A 27,313-nucleotide genomic window follows, 5' to 3' on the forward strand; every position below is an offset into this window, starting at 1 on the left:
CTGTATTTCATTCCCCCATTCCTGTCAATTTTTCCCTTATGCTCTCACTGAAACTCTGTACAACCTCTGGTTCTTTCAGTTTATCCGGGTCCCATCTCCTTAAATTACCACCTTTTTGCAGTTTCTTCAGTTTTAATCTACAGTTCATAACCAATAGATTGTGGTCAGAGTCCACATCTGCCCCTGGAAATTTCTTACAATTTAAAACCTGTTCCTAAATCTCTGTCTTACCATTATATAATCTATCTGATACCTTTTAGTATCTCCAGGGTTCTTCCATGTATACAATCTTCTTTCATGATTCTTAAGCCAAGTGTTAGCTATGATTAAGTTATGTTCTGCGCAAAATTCTACCAGGCGGCTTCCTCTTTCATTTTTTAGCCCCAATCCATATTCACCTACTATGTTTCCTTCTCTCCCGTTTCCTACGCTTGAATTCCAGTCACCCATGAATATTAAATTTTCGTCTCCCTTCACTACCTGAATAATTTCTTTTATCTCATCATACATTTCATCAATTTCTTCGTCATCTGCAGAACTAGTTGGCATATAAACTTGTACTATTGTGGGGAGCGAGGAAGGTGCCTCCACGTGTGCATTTTACTTACATGCTACACAGAAAAAGTAAAATGCCGGCGCTCCCCGGAAACGTTGCCCAATCGGACAACGGCCAATCCTTCCACCACCAGAAACCAATGCAATCAAAAGCCAAAAACAAAAACAGGTCCTCTTCAGGGCCATCCCTGACGATCGTCAGCCTGAACGTCGAGGGAATCACCAAGAATAAGGAGGATGTAATATCGCAACTATGCCAATCAGAAAAGTGAGACGTACTGTGCCTGCAGGAAACGCATAGAGATGAAACAGCAAACAGACCCAATATCAAAGGAATGCGCTTGGCAGTAGAAGCACCTCACAGAAGGTATGGGAGCGCAATATTTACCAGACCCGAGATGCTGCTCTCTTCCACGAGTAAGACAACCACCAACAACATTGAAGTGTTAGCGATAGAGTGTAGATCATTTACAATATGCTCCGTATATAAACCCCCCGGCCAGAACTTACACACTTCAACGCCAGAAAGCTTCAACAACCAAAGGACACACTTCGTTGTGGGCGACTTTAACAGCCACAGCAACACCTGGGGCTACGACGAGACAGACACCAATGGTCAGCTGCTAGAACAATGGGCTGAGGCAAATAACCTCTCACTTCTCCACGCCCCCAAGCTCCCCTGCTCCTTCAACAGCTAAATTTGGAAGCGAGGTTACAATCCCGATATTTGCTTCGTCAGCCGGAACATCTACGACACCTGCTGCAAAAGAGTATATGATGCAATCCCAAAGACACAACATCGACCTATTGAAATCCAAGTCTACTCAACAATCAAAACAACCAAAATACCTTTCCGTCGGAGATTCAACTTTTAAAAGGCTAGGTGGTCAGAATATTCCCAAGCGCTGGATGAGGAATTAGCCAGTCTGACCCCAACACCAAATAATTATCTTTGTTAAGACTTTGCGAAAGGTATCTAGACGCTATATTCCTAGGGGTTGCAGACAACACTATATCCCAGGGCTCTCAAATGCCTCAAAGGACATCCTGGAGAAGTATCAAGTATTGTTCGCGGAAGACCCATTCAGCGACGAAACCATCACCTGTGGCACAGCTTTAATGTCAGCCCTCAGCGAGGCACGCGAGAAGAAGTGGATAGCAACCCCAGAAAGAATGGATATGTCCCACAGTAGCAAAATAGCCTGGAACCTGATTAAGAAACTGGATGTTGACCCAAGGCGAAGAAAGGCCCCGGCCAACATAACTCCAAACCAGGTGGCCAACCAACTCCTTCTAAACGGCAAGTTCAACTCCAAACGTCAGAAAACTAAAATCACACGCCTACTGCCAACGGAAAACACCAACTTCCAGAAACCATTTAGCATGAGAGAGTTGAACTATGGCATAAATACCATGAAGAATGGGAAAGCCGCTGGGTTTGATGATATTTGCGTGGAACAGATTAAAAACTTCGGCCTTGGCGCCAGGGACTGGATACTTGGACTTTTTAACGTGTGCCGTGAAACCTTTCAAATCCCGAAACTGTGGAGGAAGTCAAAAGTGGTGGCTTTCCTTAAACCCGGGAAGGACCCAGAGTCTCCGAAGAGCTATCGACCCATAACCCTTCTCTGCCATCTGTTTAAGCTCTATGAAAGACTGATCCTCAACAGAATAGAGAAGATCGTTGACTCGAAGCTAACTCCACACCAAGCAGGTTTTAGACCTGGAAAGTCCTGTACCAGTCAAATTCTAGCATTGACGGAACATTTCGAGGATGGGTTTGAGAATAAACTAATCACCGGGCTGGCACTAGTCGACCTAAGTTCCGCCTATGACACAGTAGATCATCGGACACTACTGCATAAAACCTACGAGACCCTGAAAGACTACCACCTAGTCAAGATAATCGAATCCCTGCTCCAAAACAGACAGTTCTTCGTAATGCTTGAGGGGAAAAAGAGTCGATGGCGGAATCAGAAAAATGGGCTCGCCCAAGGGAGCGTGTCGGCGCCAATCCTATTCAACATATATACAAATGACCAACCAACTCCAGACAAAACCAAAACTTTTGTATATGCAGACGACCTGGCAATAACAGTTCAAGGCAACAGGTTTGAAGCCAACGAGGAGAAACTAGAAACCGCCCTTTCTACAATGTCAACCTACTACAAAAAGAATTCTCTAAAACCCAGTCCCTCCAAAACTCAAGTGAGTGCATTCCATCTGAACTCGAGGCAGGCAAAGTACAGGCTCAATGTTACCTGGGATGGGACATCACTAGAACACACAAATACTCCCACCTACCTTGGCGTCGTGCTGGACAGAACATTGACATACAAATATCATTGCGAAAAAAACGCAAAAAGTAGAAGCACGAAATTCCCTAATAAGAAAGCTGTCCAACAGCAAATGGGGTGCCAAACCTACCGTGGTCAGAACTTCAGCCCAAGCTTTGTGCTTCTCAACTGCCGAATATGCCTGCCCGGTATGGTGCAGATCCGCCCACGCAAAAAAGGTAGATATTAGCTTGAATGAAGCATGCAGGATAGTGACAGGCTGCATGAAACCTACCCCCATAGATAATCTTTACAGGGCCGCAGGTTTCACAAACCCTGACTCACGTAGGAAAGCCCATGAACATACCGAGAAGCTAAAACAAACCTTTGATGCTCGTCACTCAATATTTGGCCTAGAGTGTGGCCCCAGCAGACTCAAATCCAGACGCCGTTTCCTAAGTTGCGCCTTAGATGAGCCCCCATCTACTATCCACTAAGAGAGGACCCACCAAGCGGTGTTTCTGGTGATTGGAAAACCTGGAGAATGCTTAACCGCATCAGAACTGGGGTGGCTCCTGTGAAATCTAATCTGATCAAATGGGGTTTGTTGGACGAAAATGACGACAAATGCGACTGCGGCACTCGACAGGACATGGAACATCTCCTACAATGCCCAGCCTGCCCGCAAAGATGCACCCTCGACGATCTATGGCTGGCTAAAGAAGAAGCATTGGACATTGCCCAATATTGGGCAAACAAATTATAGTTTCCGGACACGAAAAAGTAAAGTAAGTGTACTACTGCAGTAGGTGTGGGCTTCGTATCTATCTTGGCCACAATAATGTGTTCACTATGCTGGTTGTAGTAGCTTACCCGTACTCCTATTTTTTTATTCATTATTAAACCTACTCCTACATTACCCCTATTCGATTTTGTATTTATAACCCTTTATTCACCTGACCAAAAGTCTTGTTCCTCCTGCCACCGAACTTCACTAATTCCCACTATATCTAACTTTAACTTATCCATTTCCCTTTTTAAATTTTCTAACGTACCTGCCCGATTAAGGGATCTGTCATTCCACGCTCCGATCCATAGAATGCCAATTTTCTTTCTCTTGATAACAACATCCTCCTGAGTATTCCCCGCCTGGAGATCCGAATGGGGGACTATTTTACCTCCGGAATATTTTACTCAAGAGGATGCCATCATCATTTAATCATACAGTAAAGCTGCATGCCCTCGGGAAAAATTACGGCTGTAGTTTCCCCTTGCTTTCAGCCGTTCGCAGTACCAGAACAGAAAGGCTATTTTGGTTAGTGTTACAAGGCCAGATCAGTCAGTCATCCAGACTGTTGTCCCTGCAACTACTGAAAAGGCTGCTGCCCCTCTTCAGGAACCACACGTTTGTCTGGCCTCTCAACAGATACCCCTCCGTTGTGGTTGCATCTACGGTACGGCTATCTGTATCGTTGAGGCAGGCAAGCCTCCCCATTAACGCCAAGGTCCGTGGTTGATGGGATATATATATATATATATATATATATATATATATATATATATATATATATATATATATATATATGACGCCTTCCTGAGAGAGAATCTCCACTCCTTCCAAATTAACAGTATCGGTGTAGACCAGATGTGGATTGAATTCAAAGAAATAGTATAGGCAGCAGTTGAGAGATTTATACCAAATAAAGTAACAAACGACGGAGCTGATCCTCCTTGATACACAAAACGGGTCAGAACACTGCAATAGGAACAACGAAACAAACATGACAAATTTAAACAGACCCAAAATCTCCAAGATTAGTGATCTTTTACAGAATCTCGAAATTCAGTGCGGACTACAATGCGAGATGCTTATAATAGTTTCCACAACGAAACTTCGTCTCGAAACCTGGAAGAATATCCAAAGAGATTCTTGTTGTATGTGAAGTATGCTAGCGGCAAGACAGAATCAATGCCTTCTCTGCGCGATGGTAATGGAGATACTTTCCAAGACAGTGCTGCCAAAGCAGAATTACTAAAGACATTCTTCCGACATGCCTTCACACAAGAAGACGAATTAAATATTCCAGAATTCGAATCAAGAACAGATGCCAGCATGAGTAACGTAGAAGTACATATCCTCGGAATAGGGAAGCAACTTAAATCACTTAATAAAAGCAAGTCTTCTAGTCCAGACTGTACACCAATTAGTTTCCTTTTACAGTATGCTGGTACAATAGCTCCATACTTAACAATCATATACAATCGTTCGCTCGACGAAAGATCCGTACCTAAAGACTGGAAAGTTGCACAGGTCACACCATCATTTAAAAAAGGCAGTAGGTGTAATTCGCTAAATTACAGACCCATATAATTAACGTCGATATGCAGCAGGATTTTGGAACGTATATTGTGTTCGAAAATTATGAATTAGCTTGAAGAGAACGGTCTATTGACACACAGTCAACACGGATTTAGAAAACATCGTTCTTGTGAAACACAACTAGCTCTGTACTCGCATGAAATTTTGAGTGCTATTGACAAGGGATTTCAAACTGATTCTGTATTTCTGGATTTCCGGAAGGGTTCTGACACTGTGCCACTCAAGCGGCTTTTAGTGAAATTGCGTGCTTATGCAATATCGTCTTAGTTACGTGACTGGATTCGTGATTTCGTGTCATAGAGGTCACAGTAACTGACGGAAAGTCATCGAGTAAAACAGAAGTGATTTCTGGCGCCCTCTAAGGTTGTGTTATAGGCCGTTTGCTGGTCGTTATCTATATAAACGATTTGGGAGACAATCTGAGCAGCCATCTTAAGTTGTTTGCAGATGACACTGTCGTTTATCGACTAGTGAAGTCATCAGAAGATCAAAACAAATTGCAAAACGACTTAGAAAAGATATATGTATGTTGCGAAAATTGGCAATTGACCCTAAATAACGAAAAGTGTGAGATCATCCAGGGTAGTGCTATAAGTGATCCGTTAAACTTCGTTTGCACGATAAATTAGTCAAATCTAAAGGCCGCAAATTCAACTAAACATCTAGCAATTACAATTACGAACAACTTAAATTGGAAGAACACATAGAAAATGTTGTGGGGAAGGCTAAGCAAAGATTGCGTTTTATTGTCAGGACATTAGAAAATGTAATAGATCTACTAAAGAGACTGCCTACACTACGCTTGTCTGTCCTCTTTTAGAATACTGCTGCGCGATGTGGGATCCTTACCAGATAGGATTGACGGAGTACATCGAAAAAGTTCAAAGAAGGACAGCACGTTTCGTATTATCACGAAATAGGGGAGATAGTGTCACTGAAATGATACAGGATTTGGTATGCACACCATTAAAACAAAGACAGTTTTCGATGCGGAGGAATCTTCTCACGTAATTCCAATCACCATCTTTCTCCCCCGAATGCGAAAATATTTTGTTGACACCGACCTACAAAGGGAGAAATGATCACTATTATAAAATAAGACAAATCAGAGCTCGTACGGAAAGATATAGTTGTTCGTCTTTCCCAAGTGCTATATGAGATTGGAATAACAGAGAATTTTGAAGGTGGTTTGATGATCACTCTGCCAGACACTTAAATGTGGTTTGTATAGTGTCCTTGTAGATGCAGATGTAGAGTTGTATCGGTCTGATCAACTCAGTGGTATGGACGAGCGGTCTACTACGGACGTGTTCTTGCGCTCGGTTCAAATGGTTCAAATGGCTCTGAGCACTATGGGACTCAACTGCTGTGGTCATAAGTCCCCTAGAACTTAGAACTACTTAAACCTAACTAACCTAAGGACAGCACACAACACCCAGCCATCACGAGGCAGAGAAAATCCCTGACCCCGCCGGGAATCGAACCCGGGAACCCGGGCGTGGGAAGCGAGAACGCTACCGCACGACCACGAGATGCGGGCTCTTGCGCTCGGCTGCAAGGTAAAAACGGCGGAGCTACTACGCAGTTAGACCGAAAATGGCCCACAGAAATGTACTGTAGTCGGAGGAGTGAATGCAAGTAGCGTTGACTCAGATAGGTCCTATTTTGAAGGTGACAAATCTCTGAGTGTACATATTTGCGAACACGCAGATTTGCAACAGCAATCACGTTTCTTCGTACGTGATAAATTCCCGCGTTGCGTAGGGACACATGTGCACTAAAACTTTCTGGTTTTCTGCAATTTTGTTGACTGATATAGATGAAACTTGTTATAGCGAGAAGACACACATCAAAGATGAAAGGACGTCATGCACTTGTGCGCCTAGGTAGACCGTTCCTTCGTAATGCCACTAGACTCGTTCCTTGAGAGTCAAGATATCAAGTGGGACTTTTTCCTGGGCCTGTCTTGCTTCTCCGGTACTTGCTGAAGTTATCGACTAATTGTACTATACGTCCACGCTTACTCCCTTTCTGGAATGGAGGCTGAGAAGCCCCTGACTAGTTAAATTATGTGCTGTTTTAAAGTAAAGCAGCCACCTGTTGCGTTACTAGCACATCATCCCAGGTGCGTTTCGAAGAGATATGTCTTCATCTTCAGGAGATTGACTGGTATATTAAAGCTGTCGAAACACGTTACTCTGTGAGAATTTCTGTACAATGAGAGATCAGAATCTTTTCCTCATCAGGTGTTTCCGAATTAGTGTACATTGCCTATGCAATACAGCGTTTGCCCAAACCTGGGGTTTTTTTATTCAGAATCGTGAAAATGATGTGTCACATAAATACACTTTTGTTTACCAAAGCCGTAAGTCCTCTGAAAAAAGATTGCGCACAATGTATAGTGTGTGCTGACTCGCATTACCCTGGGCTTGCAGGTTACACAAAACAAACGGAGTAACGATGTATTATGAATGCGATGTTCTCTACTACGAGACAAAATTGCGACAAAGAAAGGAAAATTCAGAAGAGGTTCATCAAATGTGAAATAACAGTCAGTCATCCATTAGAATGTGGACATACATTCGAAAATCTTCTGCAAATAAATAATTGTACGAATGACTACTAGCTTTAATTTCTGAAACAAGCCATACTTGTATTAAGGACGCTTGCCTGTGAATGTGCTTCAAGAAATCTATTGTTTTGTTTTTCATGTTAAATCGGAGCTTAGAGTATATTGAACAAAACTGTGGTTAAAAGAACGGAATCGGACATAAAGAAGTTGTTTAAAAATCTGCTTAAAGATCTCTCGGTATGCGTCCACACCCCTGTTTCTACTGCTTTCACAGGTCACCGTTGTCGTTAGACTCCTGTTTGAGAATTATATACTATACAACTGTTTTTCAAATTGACAGCCCTGTTGGAAGATACTCTTTGTGATAGTGATATGTTTCCCTTGCCTATCTTTAGTTTTCTAGTGTTGTTCTCTTTATAAATTTTTCTGCAGTTTGAGTCCCCTCTATTTTTGTCGTCCTCGAAAGTTATTATGCCTGTAAATTTTTTTAATGTGGAGCAGTTAGCAGTTGTTAAGTTCTAGAGAGTTCTGAAAATGATAGAAATATATGCTGGGTTTAATATTAGACAATCACTATTGGCAGCTGATTCCATGAGGATGGCGAAAATTGAAATTCGGGTCCTTGTGGCAACTAAATGCACCAGAATAACAAGGAGAAACAAGAAGGGAAAGAGAAAAGATGAGGAATACGTAAACCAAAAATATTATGCAATTGGAGAGTATTCGGGAGAACAGAGGTGAACCATAGATCAAATATTACCTTGAACTGTATTTCCCAAGAATTAAATTTTCTCACGTACTTACTTTAACCACAAAAAAATTAATGTCAGGCAGATATCTGAACTTTTGAGATGTTTTAGGGCGCTATTTTGGAGAAAGTAGACCACAGACGCTGATGTACCATCAACAGGAGGAAAATACATACTGATTAATTATAAAAAGTGAGCTTAATTTTGACTATTAGATGTAAATAATTCTAGATTTAAAAAGTTGTGATTTAAATGACATGATTGTAGTCTAACTTTTAGATAGACATGTTTTTAATGTGTACTTAAAGTTTCAAGCACGTAAGTGAGATGGTTAGTCAGTGCATATATTACAAGTATAGACGTAAAGACGTAATGTACTGATCTTCACAAAAAGTGTTGTAATGAAGTCAACATGTGAACTAATATGATTAATTGTACATCAATATGTTCAGCAATAATCGGTCCTGTTGTCCTATAATCTTCATCCTACTAAGAGCTCACGTTTTTTAGGCAGGGGCAAGTAAACGTCATAAAAATTGTTAGTATTTTTCCAGGCGGTTACAACCAAACTACCTAAATTCATGTTACTACCAACAGCGCTGGGTAATACGTCAGAACCAGATACCTTGTGCTTCAGTATTTGCTTCCTTCTACCTGTAGGGACCAAGCCACGACAAACGGTGGGTATTTTGAAAGGTAAAGGAAGACTGACAAGCTTATCAGGGAGGCAGTACAGTGTGAATTAGCTTCCTTTAATAAACGTTCTTTTATGAACATTTCTTTATCGTCTGATACAATAGGAATCATACTTTTATGGCTATAACACCACAACCTCTTGATGTGAAATGATGCTCCTATTATAGCAATACGATAAGAATTTGTGAAAGTCTGACACAGTGGTATACAACTCATATGCAACTATCCAAAGGAAAATTGTAAGTGTTACCATATTTCGCATTTTGATAATAGTATAAAATGTTTAACGCATGAGGGAGATAACTAGTCACTAGGCGAAATTATAGTTGGACTTACTGTCAGGAAAGAGATGTTTCACAGAATAAGGATAAGTGATGAAAGAGACACCCACAAAATCGATGCTGGCTTCCGTATTGTTTTTTACGCAAAAGCAATGTGAACCAAAGCTACCGCATATAGTCAGGATTATGTGACTGGCCATTCATCATAGATCATACAGCATTGTAATGACTCTCTTGTGAACCACATGCATGTCAATTAAGGACAACATTGCTGAGCGATATGCATGCCGGAAGGTTTTGATCAATATAATTTTTCGAAAAATCTTTTCTCATAGAAAAGAACGCAGGAGCAGGCCTAGACCTGAATATGAGGCAGCTTTTGTGTGGAAGTAGGATGATATACAGGGTGATTCAGCTGCCCCTACCTATAGGTTTTACGCAACCTGCAACACCTTCAGATTCCTATCGTCTCTCCCGCGCCACATGCAAAATATTTGTCCTACAGAAACAATGGAAAATACCTTCTCGTAGGAAATTTAATGTAGCTAAATTTTGTACCGAGTTGCGTTTTCGCTAGAGGATGTAGTTTATGAGTTATTCAAGAAAAACTTACAAAAGTGACGTTCAAACGTATTTTTCTTGAATAATTCGAAAATCGTGGCCTATAGTGAAAATGAATTCCAGTACAAAATTTAACTACATTAAATTCCCTAAAAACGGTCCTGTGCATTGTTCTATAGGGCTAACAGTTTGCTTGTAGCGGGCGAGAGAATATGAACCTTTCGCACACAGGTTTTGAATGCGTTGTGGGTTGCATAAAATGCTTAGGTAGGGGCAGCTGAATCACCCTGTATAAATTGTTACTCGGTTCAGAGGAATTTTTTTGAATAAACCTGAAACTCAGCAACAAAACTGAATAATAACAGACTAAACAATATGGAATACATAATGTATCTTTATAAACATTGAACCCTTAATTATTATTGGCTGCATTTCTAATAAATACTTCCAAAACAACATAATTAATGGTATCCTATATACTTCATGACAGGGTTCCGTAGCCATAGTCGCTACACCATACATGAAAAGGGCATAAAAAAGAGTGCCACTTAATATGCCTAGCACCCTAGCACCAATGTATGGAACATGTTTGGCACACTTATACAAATGATTCAGTTGCAAAAGACGGATTTTTTTCTGATGTATGTGGTAAGCGTTCTATGCTACTTAGAAAGGAGAGAAGAATGAGAATTCGGTGACGAAATAATTTTTGCTATCTAATGTCAGCCAACAAATGGCATGAGGTAGCGCTGTAGTGAAAGTGCTGAACTTGTGTTCGCTTTGCGTGTTCGTTAAATCATTACAGGCGATTACTGAGATAGCTGCTCCCAATCTGTAAGGGTGGATTTTTGACGTCATCACTGACCATCTGCAGGCTTCGTCTTTAATCACTACAATATCAACGGAACGTTGTGCTAAAAGTCTCCTTTCATTTTTCTGACAGTTTGATGGCCAGATCACTGGTGATAACGGTTGACAACCCCGGAACACTAAACTTTAGTCAACATGATACGCATTTAGTGCAGATTCTTTTCCTGTTTCCTACAATGTGTCATAAGAACCAAAAATCAGTGACATTGATTTTAGCGACCTGCTCGTATAATTTAACGCGCCCCGCGCTAGCTTCAGTGACTAGAAGGTTAGCCCGAATCGGACGGAAACCGCGCGGCGGATTGTGGTTTTTAGGCGGTATTCCGTTGTCATGTACGCACTTGTTAGGTTTATCCACGGTCTCCATCTTAGTAAATATGATACACAGTTAAAAGTACGATGACACAGGCAACGAAGTTTACATAACTCATACACAGGTGGTGCACAGGACTTATCTTCCGTAAATTAAGTGACGACTGTGGTCACAGGAAGAACATGAGTCACTAAGTTAGAATACTACAAATTCGACAAATCATGAAGACAGCGGACCTCAAACAAAGGAATCAACGCTAGGGAAGGTTGACTTCGCTGTCAACCAGTAAATACACTCTTAAAAAGAAAAGAAAAGAAAATCGATGTACCACGAAGAAATTATCCGAATAGGACAGAAATCGGTTGATGTGATGTACGTGTACAGACAAACAAATGATTGTTGTTGTTGTTGTTGTTGTTGTTGTTGTGGTCTTCAGTCCAGAGACTGGTTTGATGCATCTCTGCATGCTACTCTGTCCTGTGCAAGCCTCTTCATCTCCCAATACCTACTGCAACCTACATCCTTCTGAGTCTGCTTAGTGTATTCATCTCTTGGTCTCCCTCTGCGATTTTTACCCTTCACGCCGCTCCACATGTCCTACCAACTGATTCCTTCTTCTAGTCAAGTTGCGTCACAAATTTCTCTTCTCCCCAGTTCTATTCAGTAGCTCCTCATTAGTTATGTGATCTACCAATATCATCTTCAGTATTCTTCTGTAGCACCACATTTCAAAAGCTTCTATTCTCTTGTTGTCCACACTATTTATCGTCCATGTTTCACTTCCATACATGGCTACACTCCATACAACTACTTTCAGAAAAGACTTTCAGACACTGAAATCTATACTCGATGTTCACAAATTTCTCTTCTTCAGAAACGCTTTCCTCGCCATTGCCAGTCTATATTTTATATCCTCTCTACTTCGACCATCATCAGTTATTTTGCTCCCCAAATAACAAAACTCGTCTACTACTTTAAGTGTCCCATTTCCTAGCCTAATTCCCTCAGAATCATCTGATTTAATTATCCTCGTTTTGCTTTTGTTGATATTCATCTTATATGCTCCTCTCAAGACACTGACCATTCCGCTCAAGTGCCCTTGCAAGTCCTTTGCTGTCTCTGACAGAACTACAATGTCAATGGCGAACCGCAAAGTTTTTATTTCTTCTCCATGGATTTTAATACCTACTCCGAATTTTTCTTTTGTTTCCTTTACTGCTTGCTCAATATACAGATTGAATAACATCGGGGAAAGGCTGCAATCCTGTCTCACTCTCTTCCCAACAACTGCTTCCATTTCATACCCCTTGACTCTTATAACTGCCATCTGCTTTCTGTACGAATTGTAAATAGCCTTTCGCTCCCTGTATTTTACCCCTGCCACCTTCAGAATTTGAAAGAGAGTATTTCAGTCAACATTGTCAAAAGCTTTCTGTAAGTCTACAAATGCTAGAAACGTAGGTTTGCCTTTGCTTAATCTATCTTCTAAGATAAGTCGTGGGTCAGTATAGCCTCACGTGTTCCAATATTTTTACGGAACCAAAACTAATCTTCCCCGAGCTCGGATTCTTCCAGTTTTTCCATTTGTCTGAAAAGAATTCCCGTTGGTTCTTTGCAGCCGTGACTTATTAAACTGATAGTTCGGTAATTTTCACATATCTTAACACCTGCTTTCTTTGGTATTGGAATTATTATATTCTTCTTGAAGTCTGAGAGTATTTCACCAGTCTCATACATCTTGCTCACCAGATGGTAGAGTTTTGTCAGGGCTGGCTCTCCCAACGCTGTCAGTAGTTCTAATGGAATGTGGTGTACTCTGGGGGCCTTGTTTCGACTTAGGTCTTTCAGTGCTCTGTCAAATTTTCACGCAGTATCATATCTCCCATTTCATCTTCATCTCCATCCTCTTCCATATCCATAATATTGTCCTCATGTACATCGCCCTTGTATAGACCCTCTATATACTCCTTCCACCTTTCTGCTTTCCCTTCTGTTACCCAAGGATTTCTACTAGCCCTCGTCTTTTTACCTACTTGTTCCTCTGCTGCCTTCACTATTTAATTCCTCAACGCTACCCATTCTTCTTCTACGGTATTTCTTTCTACCATTCCTGTCAAATGTTCCCTTATGCTCTCCCTCTATTATACCCTCTACAACCTCTGGTTCTGTCAGTTTATCTAGGTCCCATCTCCTTAAATCCACACCTTTTTGCAATTTCAGAAAAATCGATGATTTATTCTTGAGAAAGACCTTCACAAATTGAGAAAGTCAATAACGTATTCGTCCATCTCTGACCCTTATGCAACAAGGCTTGGCCTTGATTGATAGAGTTGTTGAATGTCCTCTTGAGGGGTATCGTGCCAAAAACTGTTTAGTTGGCAACTTAGATCTTCAAAATCCTGAGATGGTTGGAAGGCACTGCTCATAATGCCGCAATCTTTCTTAATTGGGGAGAGAACCAGCAACCTCGCTGGTCAACGTAGGGTTTGGCAGCTACCAAGACAAGCAGTAGAAACTCTCGCCGCGTGCGGGCAGGTATTATCTTGCTGAAATTTGAGTCCTGGATGGCTTCCCATGAAGGGCAACAAAATGGGGCGTAGAATATTGTCGACGTTCCGTTATGCTATAAGGCTGTCGCGGATGACAACCATGACAACTATGAGGACAAATGGCACCCCAGACGATCACTCCTCGTTATTGGGCTACATGGCGGCCGACAATTAGGTTTGGTAGTCTGCCGCTGTCCGTGGTGTCTCCAGACAAGTCTTCGGCGTGTAATCTTTTGGCTGGAGTAGAATTGTCTCCAGTGATGAGTCCCGCTTTGAATTAAGTGCCGATGGCAAGTGCAGACGTGTCTGACGCTCCGAAGAGCGGGCCCGCCGTACAGCCCGTTAACAAGTTTTCTGGGATGACATTTCAGTTCATTGCAATGCTTCTTTGGCTGATGTCCGCGGCAGCCTTACAGAACAGCAGTACGTCGACGATATTCTACGCTCGGTTTTGTTGTCCTTCATGTAAACTGTCCCGGACTTACATTTCAACAAGAACTGCCCTCACGCAGCGAGAGTTTGCCTTCGTGCTTGCCAAACCCTACGTTGTCCAGCCACGTCGCCGGGTCTCTGCCCAATGGAGAACGTTATTATCGCCAGGGCCCTCCAACCATCTCACGATTTTGATGATCTAACACGCCAACTGGACAGAATATGGCACCATATCACTCAGAAGGGTATCGAAACGCTGTCAATCAATGCGAAGCCGCATAAATACTAGCATAAGGGCCAGAGGTGGACCAACGCATTACTGACTTGCTGGACTTGTAAATCTCTTTCTCTTGAACAAATCATCCAATTTTTCCGAAATTGTAATCATTTGTTTGTCTGTACATGTACATCATATTTATTGATTTCCTTCCGATTCGGATAATTCCTTCGCGGTCCTTCGTCTTAGGGTGTATTTTCGAACAGGATAAAACAAAGTCAAAGGAGCACCAATAGCTCCTTATCTTCGTAGTTGAGAAGGGAGGCATCTGCTATACGACAGATATAATTCTCGTCTGTCGTCCCGTCTCTAGCCCCGTAATGTCGTAACGGCTTGCCAAAGTGTCGTACATCCAATTAACTCAGTGAAAAGCCAGACATCGGCAATTGCGTCTTTAGACATAAAATCTTGAGTTAGTGCTTGGGACTACGTGAGGTTAATCACGGGGACGGTGGGATCGCCATTAAAAGCGCATTACGGCCCATACATCATACTTGCCCTATGGAGAGGCCGCGTCCTGTACTCGAGGACAACTGCCGGGTGATTACGCTTTGCGTCACGGCAGCGTGTCTCCACTGATCGCCTGGTACTGCTGCTGGATGGTCTCTGACAGGCAGTATTAAAACCGTCTTTCAATAGATCGGAGCAAATCACCACTGGCCTTTGTACTAGTCCCAGATTGGCTTCCACTGTGTCCCAGCACTTCCTTGCTAGCACTGAGATGAGTGATTCAGAAGGCTGATCTACAGTACTGATAAACACAGGTTACATTAACTCAGATATCGTCAAGACAAGGGTATGAGCTTCGTAGTATCGCAGGAAACTGACGAGCTACGTAGGCGTCTGCTGGAACTCCAGAGAGCGAGTAACACTGAATGATGCTCGCTACGAAGTCTTTTATGGTGGCTACTGGAAACGATCCGTGTATTTAATAATAAAATAGGCAGTGACGCTATTGAAATAAACGTGTTTCAGTTTTGCCTTAGGGCTGTTGCATATTTCGTTCAATTTCTGAGCATAAGAGTTAAACAAGAACGGTGGCAATACAGTGGCGAAGAACTGATTGATACACACTATCTGATCAAAAGTATCCGGGCACCTGTTAATGGACAGTAATATGGGGAGCGCTCACCCTTTGCCTTTATTACTTTTGGAACTCTACTGGAGACACTCTCACTGAGGTGCCTGAATGTCTGTAGAGGAACTGCAGCCCATTTTTTCTCAAAAGGTAAAACCAAAGAAGGTAGTGAGAACGTTGGACTTGTTTTCTGATGTATAAGTACTCCTCTGCCACAATAGGAAACCTAACCATCTCCCTTTTACCCTTACAACGCAAATACTGCTAAGTTTGTAAGTTTCTTCGTCTACTACTCCTCGTTCTCTCTTAGGCTCAGATTCGTCTACTGAACTTGCAGAACGAAGGAATAAGCGTATTGTTACTATTACGGAAACACTGGGCTACCCACAAAACAGTTTTTAATCAGTTATCACAAAACTGTTAACATTCAGAGCAGCAATGCCACTGACAAGATGCAACACAAAAACCCGAAACGCACTCGCAGTTTCTTACAGAAACCAGCCAGATGGGATCGTTTTGTTTCTCATCTACCTACGAATTTCAGCGCAATGCCAAACCATTATAGGAGGACGCTGTTTGACTGTAGTGTTAACATGTGGTCCGCAGCTCGTGGTCGTGCGGTAGTTTCTCGCTTCCCGCGCCCGGGTTCCCGGGTTCGATTCCCGGCGGGGTCAGGGATTTTCTCTGCCTCGTGATGACTGGGTGTTGTGTGATGTCCTTAGGTTAGTTAGGTTTAAGTAGTTCTAAGTTCTAGGGGACTGATGACCTCAGCTGTTAAGTCCCATAGTGCTCAGAGCCATTTGAACCATTTTTGTTAACATGTGTACTTGACCTCCAGGAAAAATACGCTGTCAATAAGTCATTTTTTCTTGTTTTAACACTTGAGCAGTTTCTGAAATAAACTATTCAAGTGTATACGTTCATCGTAGCCTGTTAGTCCTGTTTGGTGTGGGTCTCACACGCAATAGTCTAGGATGAAGAGCGGCACGTTTCGTCACAGGGTTATTTGGTAACCGTGATAGCGTTACGGAGATGTTTAGCAAACTCAAGTGGCAGACTCTACAAGAGAGGTGCTCTGCATCGCGGTGTAGCTTGCTCGCCAGGTTTCAAGAGGGTGCGTTTCTGGATGAGGTATCGAATATATTGCTTCCCCCTACTTATACCTCCCGAGGATATCACGAATGTAAAATTAGAGAGATTCGAGCGCGTACGGAGGCTTTCAGACAGTCGTTCTTCCTGCGAACCATACGCGACTGGAACAGAAAAGGGAGGTAATGACCGTGGCACGTAAAGTGCCCTCCGCCACACACCGTTGGGTGGCTTGCGGAATATAAATGTAGATGTAGACGTAGATGATTCTCCTTTGTAAACTTATTTCATTTTCCAAGTATCCTTTCAATAAACCAAAGTTGTACATCTATCCTGCTTACGACTGAGTTTGCGTGATCATTCCCTCGCGTATGCCTATTTGTTGCACCTAGGTATTTGTACGAGGGTAATCCCAAAAGTAAGGTCTCCTATTTGTATAAGTACATAGACCTGTTTATCTCTACAATGGTTTATATCAGTTTGCAGCTTGAACATTTAGCTATTTATCGACATAATCACCATTTCTGTCGATGCATTTTTGTAGACGCTGTGGCAGTTTTTGTGTGCCCATGTCATACCAGCTCGCCGCCATGCTGTTCAGAAAGTTATGAACCTCTTCTTTCACCCCGTCGTCGGAGCTGAATCGCTGTGACCACAATTAACCCTGACAGGTACTGAGAGATTCTGAAGAAACTCAAACGGCCAATTCAGAACCGAAGAAGAGGAATGTTGAGCAAGGGCTTACACATTCTCCATGACAACGCTCGCCCACACATTGCTCGGCAAACCGTTGCTCTCCTGCCACAGTTTCAGTGGAATATAATCACGCTCCCACCCTATAGTCCTGACTCAGCACCCAGTGACTATATCACCTGTTTCCTAGGTTAAAAGAACATTTGGCTCGAAAGCGACTCAGCTCCGACGAAGAGGTAAAAGAAGAGGTTCATATCTTTCTGAACAGCATGGCGGCGAGCTGGTATGACATGGGCATACAAAAACTTCCACAGCGGCTACAAAAATGCATCGACAGAAATGGTGATTATGTCGAAAAATAGCTAAATGTTCAAGCTGTAAACTGATGTAAACCATTGCAGAAATAAACAGGTCTATGTACTTATAAAAAATAGGAGACCTTTCTTTTGGGATTACCCTCGTACTACTATACTGATATCATTCGTGACTCACTGAGTTTGTTGTTATAGAATGTTACGTTTTTTCGTTTTGCCAAGTGCATAATTTTACATTTATCAACTTTTACAGCAAGGTACCGGTCTTTTCAGCACTTTAAACTCTTACCAAAATCTGAATGAATATTTCTGCTGATTTTTTCAGAGAGTACTTCATTACTGATGACTGCGCCACCTGCGAAAAGTCTAACGAGGAATTATCACTAACTTGACAACATATTTTAAGAAGAAGGTGCATTTGAAAGATATCAGCTCCAGCAAATGAAGTCGCGTGAAAATTTGAGCCATAATTCTGACAGCAGGCAGTTTTGACCATCTGAATGTATAGTTTTAAATTCCCTGCGCACCGGTTGTTTGTCAGTCGCTTGCCCCATTGTGATCGCCTAACGCCGCAGCGCGAAGTACTGTGCAGCGAAGCTACCACCAGAGACCTCCTATTCGCAGGATGTTGAAGGCGTGGGAAGTGTTGGAGAACGGGGACACCTGCCAAACCTGTTATGAAGTCTTGTTAGAGAACAGTGAAAAACAGGTAAGTAATACAATTATGTTTTACGTCAACTATACGCACAACGCACAATATGTTGAATATTATTTCGACAATATTCTCGTACTGATATTCTACAGCTATACATATGCCTCAAAATCAAAAGAAGGAAACACAAGCAACTCAAGAATTATTATTAAGTGAAGTTAATAACTTTCTATTTGCAATTTAATCACGTCAATCACGTTGAAGAACAGCGCATCTTATGCAAATGAAATTCTCTTTAATATTCTCAGGTTTAAAATACAAAGGAAATAACGCAAAACAATTACGCTGATAATGAAATAGCGTTCCGTTACTTCTTTAATCACACATCAATTCGCTTCATTTATTTAGAGCGCATCTGTGAATTCGGTATGAAATGTTCAAAGTGAAGAGATCTTGGACACAAGCAACATGTTAGGAACCGCCACTTTGAAGTAATGAACAAAGCATGTTACCAGTGCCACGCCAGTATTTCAGTAACCTCTTGATCAGTTCACTACACAGTACGTCGTGGTCGCGGGTGGAGCGGAGCCAGTGACAAAAAAATGGTTCAAATGGCTCTGAGCACTATGGGACTCAACTGCTGAGGTCATTAGTCCCCTAGAACTTAGAACTAGTTAAACCTAACTAACCTAAGGACATCACAAACATCCATGCCCGAGGCAGGATTCGAACCTGCGACCGTAGCGGTCTTGCGGTTCCAGACTGCAGCGCCTTTAACCGCACGGCCACTTCGACCGGCAGCCAGTGACAACCGGTGCGAGCGCTTGTTTAAAAGCTGTTCCTTTAAAAGGCCGTAAAGGCATATTATTGGAATTATGGTCCACATAGATTTCTGGCGCTGATATCTCGCAAGTCTACTTTTCTCTCTTAAAATTACGTCAAGCTGGTGCTGTGTTCTTGTAAGGTTAATAGTGATATTCTCTGCAAGGGCACTGACGGACAACATGAAGGACAATGGTCCCGTTACACTTCCATGTGTCGTACCTGAAGTTAATTTAGGAAAATGCAGTAAGTTGACAAGCGAAATTGCGTACAAAGTGCTTATTGGAAGCCGGCCGGTGTGGACGAGCGGTTCTAGGAGCTTCAGTCTGGAACCGCGCGACTGCTACGGTCGCAGGTTCGAATCCTGCCTCGGACATGGAACTATTTTTTGCTTATTGCAATGTGGGAATATGTTACAAGCCTTCTGTGTATCGATCTCGTAGTGCCTGCGAAGACAAGATTGTACTGATTTAAACAATCTTTCTCCCTGCGCTCCATAAGCGAATGCAACTAGAGAAAACCTAATATGTGGTTCAATGGTAAGTACCCTCGAAAACTGGCTTTTCACTGTTTTATAGAAAATGGCTACGAATATATACTACCTGTCGAAAGCTTCCCATCACGAATCCCAACTACAGATTTGTAGTTAAAACACGGATTTTGTTTTGAATATTCTCTCGGACCTCCATTCTCACAATAAAAAAAATATAAACATGTAAAGACTAAGCGCCTCTGTTGTGTGTTTCATTGATTGTTCGCCTAGAAGGGCAATGACGAACATCCGTGATAATACTGACATGCCTTTTAGATAAAGGCACGTCTTAGGTAGACGGTTCCATTCGAATAGGCCTCAGTCCTTCAGCTGTCTGCGTAGTAGCCATTTCCCATTAGTTTCTAGTACAATGTGTGCATCAAGCAGCGTGTTTGTATGCCTGATCAGGTTCAAATGGCTCTGAGCACTGTGGGACTTAACTTCCAAGGTCATCAGTCCCCTAGAAATTAGAACTACTTAAACCTAACTAACCTAAGGGCATCACATCCATGCCCGTGGCAGGATTCGAACCTGCGACCGTAGCGGTCGCGCGGTTCCAGACTGTAGCGCCTTGAACCGCTCGGCCAAAGATCCCAGACGGCCGGCTGATCAGGTTCATACTATATTAACTCCTAATGGGACGGAAGCAGGAGATTGGAAAACAAAAATGCACATTAACGGTAGCTCTAGACCAGGAAAGCTGTTCTGGTAGGGCAGCAGCAACAAAGGCTGGCATAGCCCAATGTATAGCAGTGTATTCGTTGCAGCAGTTGGAGCAACTGGTGCCAATGTAACAGTGTCGCGATCTGGAAGACCCCGAATAACATCACACAGGACAGATCAGTTCATACGTGTATAGAGGAAATGTCAGAGGACTCGTACTGCACGTGAAATTCGAAAGGAAGTAAGTAGTATGCGAGCAGCTTCGAGTTCTATCTCAACGGTGCTATGCGGTCACCGTGAACAAGGTATAAAGGGGTGTATAGCAACTAGAGAATATTTATTGCGCAGCTAAAACAAGGTGAAACGATTACAATGGGCACAATAACATAAAACTAGCAACAGTCCAAAGTGTTATTCACGGATGAATCTAAGTTTGAAGTATCGGGAGGCCATCGTCAAATGTTTGTTCGTGTACTTCCTGGAAACCTTATGAAGAGAAGTGTGTCACGCCAACCGTGAAGTATCGTGGAACGTCGGTCCCGGTGTGTAGATGCTTTCGGCTGATAAAGTCGGTGGTCTAGTGAGAATTTGTGGAACTTTAAAGAAAGAAGAATATCACAGGATACTGATTAATAATGCAGTTCCATCTCAGAAGAGACTTCGTAGTTGTTGGTTTATTGCCGGCCGTTGTGGCCGAGCGGTTCTGGGTGCTTCAGTCCGGAACCGCGCGACTGCAACGGTCGCAGGTTCGACTCCTGCCTCGGGTATGGATGTGTGTGATGTCCTTAGGTTACTTAGGTTTAAGTAGTTCTAAGTTCTGGGGTACTGGTGACCTCATGTGTTGTCCCATAGTGCTCAGAGCCATTTGAACCATTTGTGGGTTTATTCTGCAATAGGACAAAGATCCAAAAAAAACGGCTCTGAGCACTATGAGACTTAACTTCTGATGTCATCAGTCCCCTAGAACTTAGAACTACTTAAACCTAACTAAAGTAAGGACATCACACACATTCATGCCCGAGGCAGGATTCGAACCCGCGACCGTAGCGGTCGCGCGGTTTCAGACTGTAGCGCCTAGAACCGCTCGGCCACCCCGGCCGGCCAAAGATCCCAGACAGGATTCTAAATTGTGCAGAGGTAGTACCATCAGAAAAGAGAAAGTGGAGAACTGAAGAATATAGTTTGGCCAAGTCAGTCACCAGACATAAATCCCATTGACCTCTGACGGTATGAATTCGACAGGGAGGTCAGAAAAAGGAGGTCATCTAATGTTGAAGGTCTCCGAAATAACTTACTGACCTATTGGACTGCAGTATCTGCAAAAACGTTAACAATCTTATATCGATAATGCCAAGAGTTTGTGCAGGTGTTGTGGGTGTAAATGGTGGGTTTTATTGCACTGTATGTTAACCGGGGGCCTAGAAACGACGGAGAGGCTCCGTCCCCGCCGCAGCCACAGTGGCCCACAACCCCAAGTCGACTACCGCAGTCCATTTCACCCCTCCGCCGCACAACACCGAACCACTCTTTCAGGGTTATTGTGCGGTTCGGCCCCCAGTGTGGACAAACGCCCCCCCCCCCTCCCCCCCCGCGTCACTCCCCCAGGGAACGTTTCACACCAGACGAGTGTAACCCCTATGTTTGCGTGGTAGAGTAATGGTGGTGTACGCGTACATGGAGAATTTGTTTGTGCAGCAATCGCCGACATAGTGTAGCTCAGGCGGAATAAGGGGAACCAGCCCGCATTCGCCGAGGCGGATGGAAAACCGCCTAAAAACCATCCACAGACTGGCCAGCTCACCGGACTTTGACCCAAGTCCGCAGGGCGGATTCGTGCCGGGGACCAGGCGCTCCTTCCCAGTCCGGAAAGCCGTGCATTAGACCGCACTGCTAACCGGCCGGGTACTTTGAAGAAGCTAAACTCTAGATCATAATGTATTGTACTTAATGATAGAGAAAAATTTTATTTTGACGGTCTATTTAGTTTGTACGAAGTGTTTGTATATTGAAATAAAGTATATAGCTTTTTCCACGGGCGATCGAAAACTTTTGGCCGGTAATGTATGTGGGAACTGCGCAGCATAACGTGAATGTTAACAGTGCTCCGCCCAGTGGCCGCCGCCTACAGCCGGAAAGGCGTGATGGCACGACGGACCGGCCGCAGCCGGCTGGCGAGGCGGCAAGTGCCACCGGGATGCAGACGTCGCCTATTGATTTATTTAGGTCCTCTGCGCTTGTTGCGCTCCCCACACCATGGCCCGGCCGGCCACGGGAAGTCTGTCGTGGAAGCCCGGCCTCAGTAGTTGGAGCACGGTGCCTCAGGTATTGACGAGTCAGTCACCTGCTCACCTGCCCGTGACACCGGCTCAGATTTACGCCCCAGCAGTCGGGTTGTGTGTGGCCAGCACGAGGCGTGGGAGGCTCTCCAAGGCCGCCGGCGATCGATCGCCCTGGCTTAAAGCCGGAAGGGCTGCCTGCGCAGCCAACAGGTCCGGTCAGCCTCTCGAACCCCGCGCTGTCTACACTTTTTTCAAGTTCAGACAGGAAGATAATAAAAACTTCTAAAATACGGCGCTATAGAAGACTACTGAACATTAGAGAGGTAACTAATGAAGAGATACAGAACAGATTCGTGGAAAAAAGAATTCTACAGCACAGCTTGAGAGAGAAGTATGGAGGGGGGAGGGGCTAGGGTTAAAAATAGTTGAGCGAGATCAAGGCATTAATACACTAAACAGTGATGAAAAGGTTTGCACAGGATAGAATTGTCTAGACAGTTGCATGAAACCAGTTTTCAGACTGAAGACCAAAACATTTGTGTCGCAATATTGACGATAAGCCTAAGACTTTCCCTTTCAGAAGTAGATTTAAACAGAAATACGACTCGAAATATATTGCAAAACAGCAACATACTATGCAACAGCAAAAATTGTTTAATGTAGAGTAATGAAATTTCGTGAATGCATCTGTCTAGGTAACGTATTTAAGTGATTATCATTGTAAGATCACAGGTTACAGGTTAAGCGCGAGATGGGTCATAGTAAATGTTAAATGCTGGTACATTAATAGCCAGAATAAAAGCCGGAATGTTAAATGCAGGCATGCTAATGCGCATGCATTGTGTTGTACAGGTACCAGATGTCAGTTTGTCGTATGGAATATCCATGACTGTTGCACTTGGTCCATCTATGCAGGGATGGCTAATGCCGTTTGTGTATGAAGCCGGAGTTGTCGCGCGATGATGTCCCATACGTGCTCGAATGGAGTTAGATCTGGTGATTGAGCAGGCCGAGGCAACATTTCGACACTCTTTAGACCATGTTGGGTTACAACAGTGGTATATGGACGAGCGTTATCCGGCCGGAAAACACCCCTTGGAATGCTGTTCATGGTTGGCAGCGAATCCCCAGACTCATGTACAAATTTGCAGTCAGGGTTCGTGGGATAAATACGAAAGTGCTCCTGCTGTCACACGAAATCTAACCCTACACCGTAACTTCAAATGGTTCAAATGGCTCTGAGCACTATGGGACTTAACATCTGAGGTCATCAGTCCCCTAGAACTTAGAATCAACCTAAGGACAACCTAAGGACATCACACACATCCATGCCCGAGGCATGATTCGAACCTGCGACCGTAGCGGTCACGCGGCGCCAGGCCGGAGCACATAGAACCCCTCGGCCAATCTGGCCGACCTAACACAGTATCGTAGTGAAAATGCATCCTCAATGTGCAGTGTGTATTGATGTTTTGTCGTGTTGATACATGCAATACTTATCTCGGAATGTAAATAGATTTTTCGGAGGCACGCCAAAGAGAATAAGGACAACATCTAGCAATCAAAAGAAGCGCAACAACATAACTCGTTTATGGGCTCAATGCTGTTGGATTTGTATTATATGTGTTCTAGAGAGGATGATTTTTTAGAATCGTACAGCAGTGTCTTACGTGATGACTATCAGGATTTAAATGATATTGTTGACATCACTACAACCAATTATTGCATTATTATTTAGAAGAAAGTTTGCTTCTAATGTTCTGAATACCAGTTTACGAAACGTGAAAGTCGTAAATTTCTGCACAAATGGTATTCTATTATGACTTACCTCTGAGAACAAACAGCACTGAAGTAGCTAATGATTGCACGAACTTACCTGCAAGAAAGAGATAAATACTGTTAAAAATCAGAAAGTACATCTTTGAAGACACAATGACAATTTGAAGAAAATTACGTACGCTGATATTTCATAGGTAGTAATGGTAATCAACAAACAGCATCGATCAGCGCAATGAATGAGAAAACATGGACTTCACGTTTTCATAATTGTTACACTGTGTGTTGGTTGATTCTTCATTCAGTGTGATGAAGTTATTAGCCGTTGTCTTATCAAATGGTTCAAATGGCTCTGAGCACTATGGGACTTTACGTCTGAGGTCATCAGTCCCCTAGAACTTAGAACTAGTTAAACCTAACTAACCTAAGGACATCACACACATCCATGCCCGAGGCAGGATTCGAACCTGCGACCGTACAGTCGCGCGGATCCGGACTGAGCGCCTAGAACGGCGAGACCACCGCGGCCGGCTCGTTGTCTTATCAGTCATGTAAATGTGTCCTCGAAGTCTTTCGCGGCGGCATGTTGAATAAAATCTTCTTATTTTTCAAGCTGCGTCATCTTCAATGAACTTCTGTAGCTTTCGATGGCTATCTCCACCATCGTCGTCAGGAGTAAAACTACTGTCTGTCGAGGTGGTTTTTTTTTCTGTATTGGAATTTCATGCCCATACCCCATATGGGCAGTGGAGGGCTGGCAGCGGCACAGTCCACTGCTCTTCAGCCAAACGATTTTACAACATACATGAAAGGGGAACGCTTACAAAAAAGGGGGTGATGAAAGGGAGACATAAAAAAACACAGCAAATGCAGATGATGGAAGTTAAAATATACACTAATACGGGGACATGCACAGAGGGGAAGGTTAGAGGGTCAACATAAAGTTAAAAGAACACAGATGGCAATTCGTTGCGCAGTTAAAATCACTAGAGTCAAACACAAGTTAAAAGTCGGCGACAGTATAAAAATCGCACAGAGCGAGACATTTAAATAACAAAACCACTGGAACACTCACAAAGAATATAAACCGCTGATATGGACCTGCTGAGGGACTGGAGGTCGGAGAGGAGGGAAAAACAGGGGAGGGGGGATGGGGGGACAGAGGCGCACCAAGAGGCAGGAGACGGGAAGGGGACTGGCACGATTGTCCGCTTATACAGGTACGATTACGGACGCTGGCACCAGAGAGGGCCGAAACGAGGCCTGCGCGGAAGGCGAGTTGGGCAGCTCGTAGCAGCTCCGGCCCGCCGAGGGACCGAGTGACGTCAGGTGGCACGAGGGAAGGCGCCACGTATGAAGCTGACGCTCCCGCCTCCCTGCAAGCGTTAAGCATCCTTCGTTGCCTTCTTTTGACATCCAAAGGCCGTCCTCAGGTCCTGCTCAATGTGCACCCTTGGTCTCTGTTAAAATTGTTGCTGTTCATTATAATCTCAGACGCCTCTTTTGTAACGGCTTTTATAATGGAATCCCAGGATGTTGACGCACGAGCCAAGACTCTCGTGTTCGCAGAGTGCATTTTGTGTCCTTCCAAGCATCGCTCACCTATGGTTGATTTGTAGAGCTCTCTTTGTTTAATATGTCTCTTGTGCTCCGTAGAAAGCTCTACAACTATGCGAATTGTCTGGCCAATATAGGTGCCGCCGCACTCGCAAGGGACACAATAAACACCGGGCAAACGAAGAGCTATATCGTGTTTAACAGGGCGCAACGTACCTCGTATCTTGGGAACAGGTCGGAACGCTGGTCTCAATCTATGTCTCTGCAGTGCACGTCCTAACTTGTTGCTCATTACCCCACAGTGTGGCAGATAAACCGCCGGCTTGGCTTCTTCTGCCGATACACAAGGAGTCCGTCTTCGGCAACGCCTTAAAGCGTTTGCAATGTCTCTTTTACTATACAAATTGTCTCTGAACACGTGTCTCAAGTGCTGCAATTAAGATTGTAGGTGGCGGTCGTCGGAAGTAACTTTGGCTCTTTGTATGAAAGTGTTCAGGACCGCTTTCTTGTATACAGGGTGGTGAAGACTATCGGCATTCAATTATCGATCAGCGTGCATCGGTTTCATGTACACTGAATGACTGGCCGAGCGGTTCTAGGCGCTTCAGTCTGGAACCGCGCGACCGCTACGGTCGCAGGTTTGAATTCTGCCTCGGGCATGGATGTGTGTGATGTCCTTAGGTCAGTTAGGTTTAAGTGGTTCTAAGTTGTAGGGGACTGATGACCTCAGATCTTAAGTCCCATAGTGCTCAGAGGCATACACTGAATGACCAAGGCGGCCTCCTGCCTTGCGCTCAACGAAAACATTCAAGAACTGTACATTGTATTCCTTCTCCATATCGATGAAAAAATTTAATGTTGGAATGGACACCGTTCATGTGATCGACGAACTGCTGCAATGTATTTTCACCGTGAGGCCGTATCAGGAAGGTGTCATCGACGCAACGCAACGCAACGCCATGGAGTTCAGAGCCTGCTCCTCAAAGTGCTCCATGAAGAAATTCGAGACTGCAAAAAATGTTCAAATGTGTGTGAAATCTTATGGGACGGCGTTTGGAAGTCGCGGCTCTATTAATAAGGCTGCATGGGGCGCTTGTCACGCGGGTTCCGCTTCAATTAGCAGCCACGCAGTCGGGGTCTGGTACACGCTGTATTGACCAACTACTGTAGTGCACACGCGTTCAATACGCCAGCGGGGCGAGCCATTGGCCGCACTACGTGATGTCTCGTCTGCATAAAGTGGATGTCTCATCTCAGTGGCCTTGGTCGTCTTGCAGCACGATTCTATGTCAGTGCTCTGTTATTTCCAGTTTTTTAATAAACTGCACGACCATGCACATAAAATCC

This window comes from Schistocerca serialis, chromosome 1, assembly GCF_023864345.2.
Source record: "Schistocerca serialis cubense isolate TAMUIC-IGC-003099 chromosome 1, iqSchSeri2.2, whole genome shotgun sequence".
Lineage (NCBI taxonomy): Eukaryota > Metazoa > Arthropoda > Insecta > Orthoptera > Acrididae > Schistocerca > Schistocerca serialis.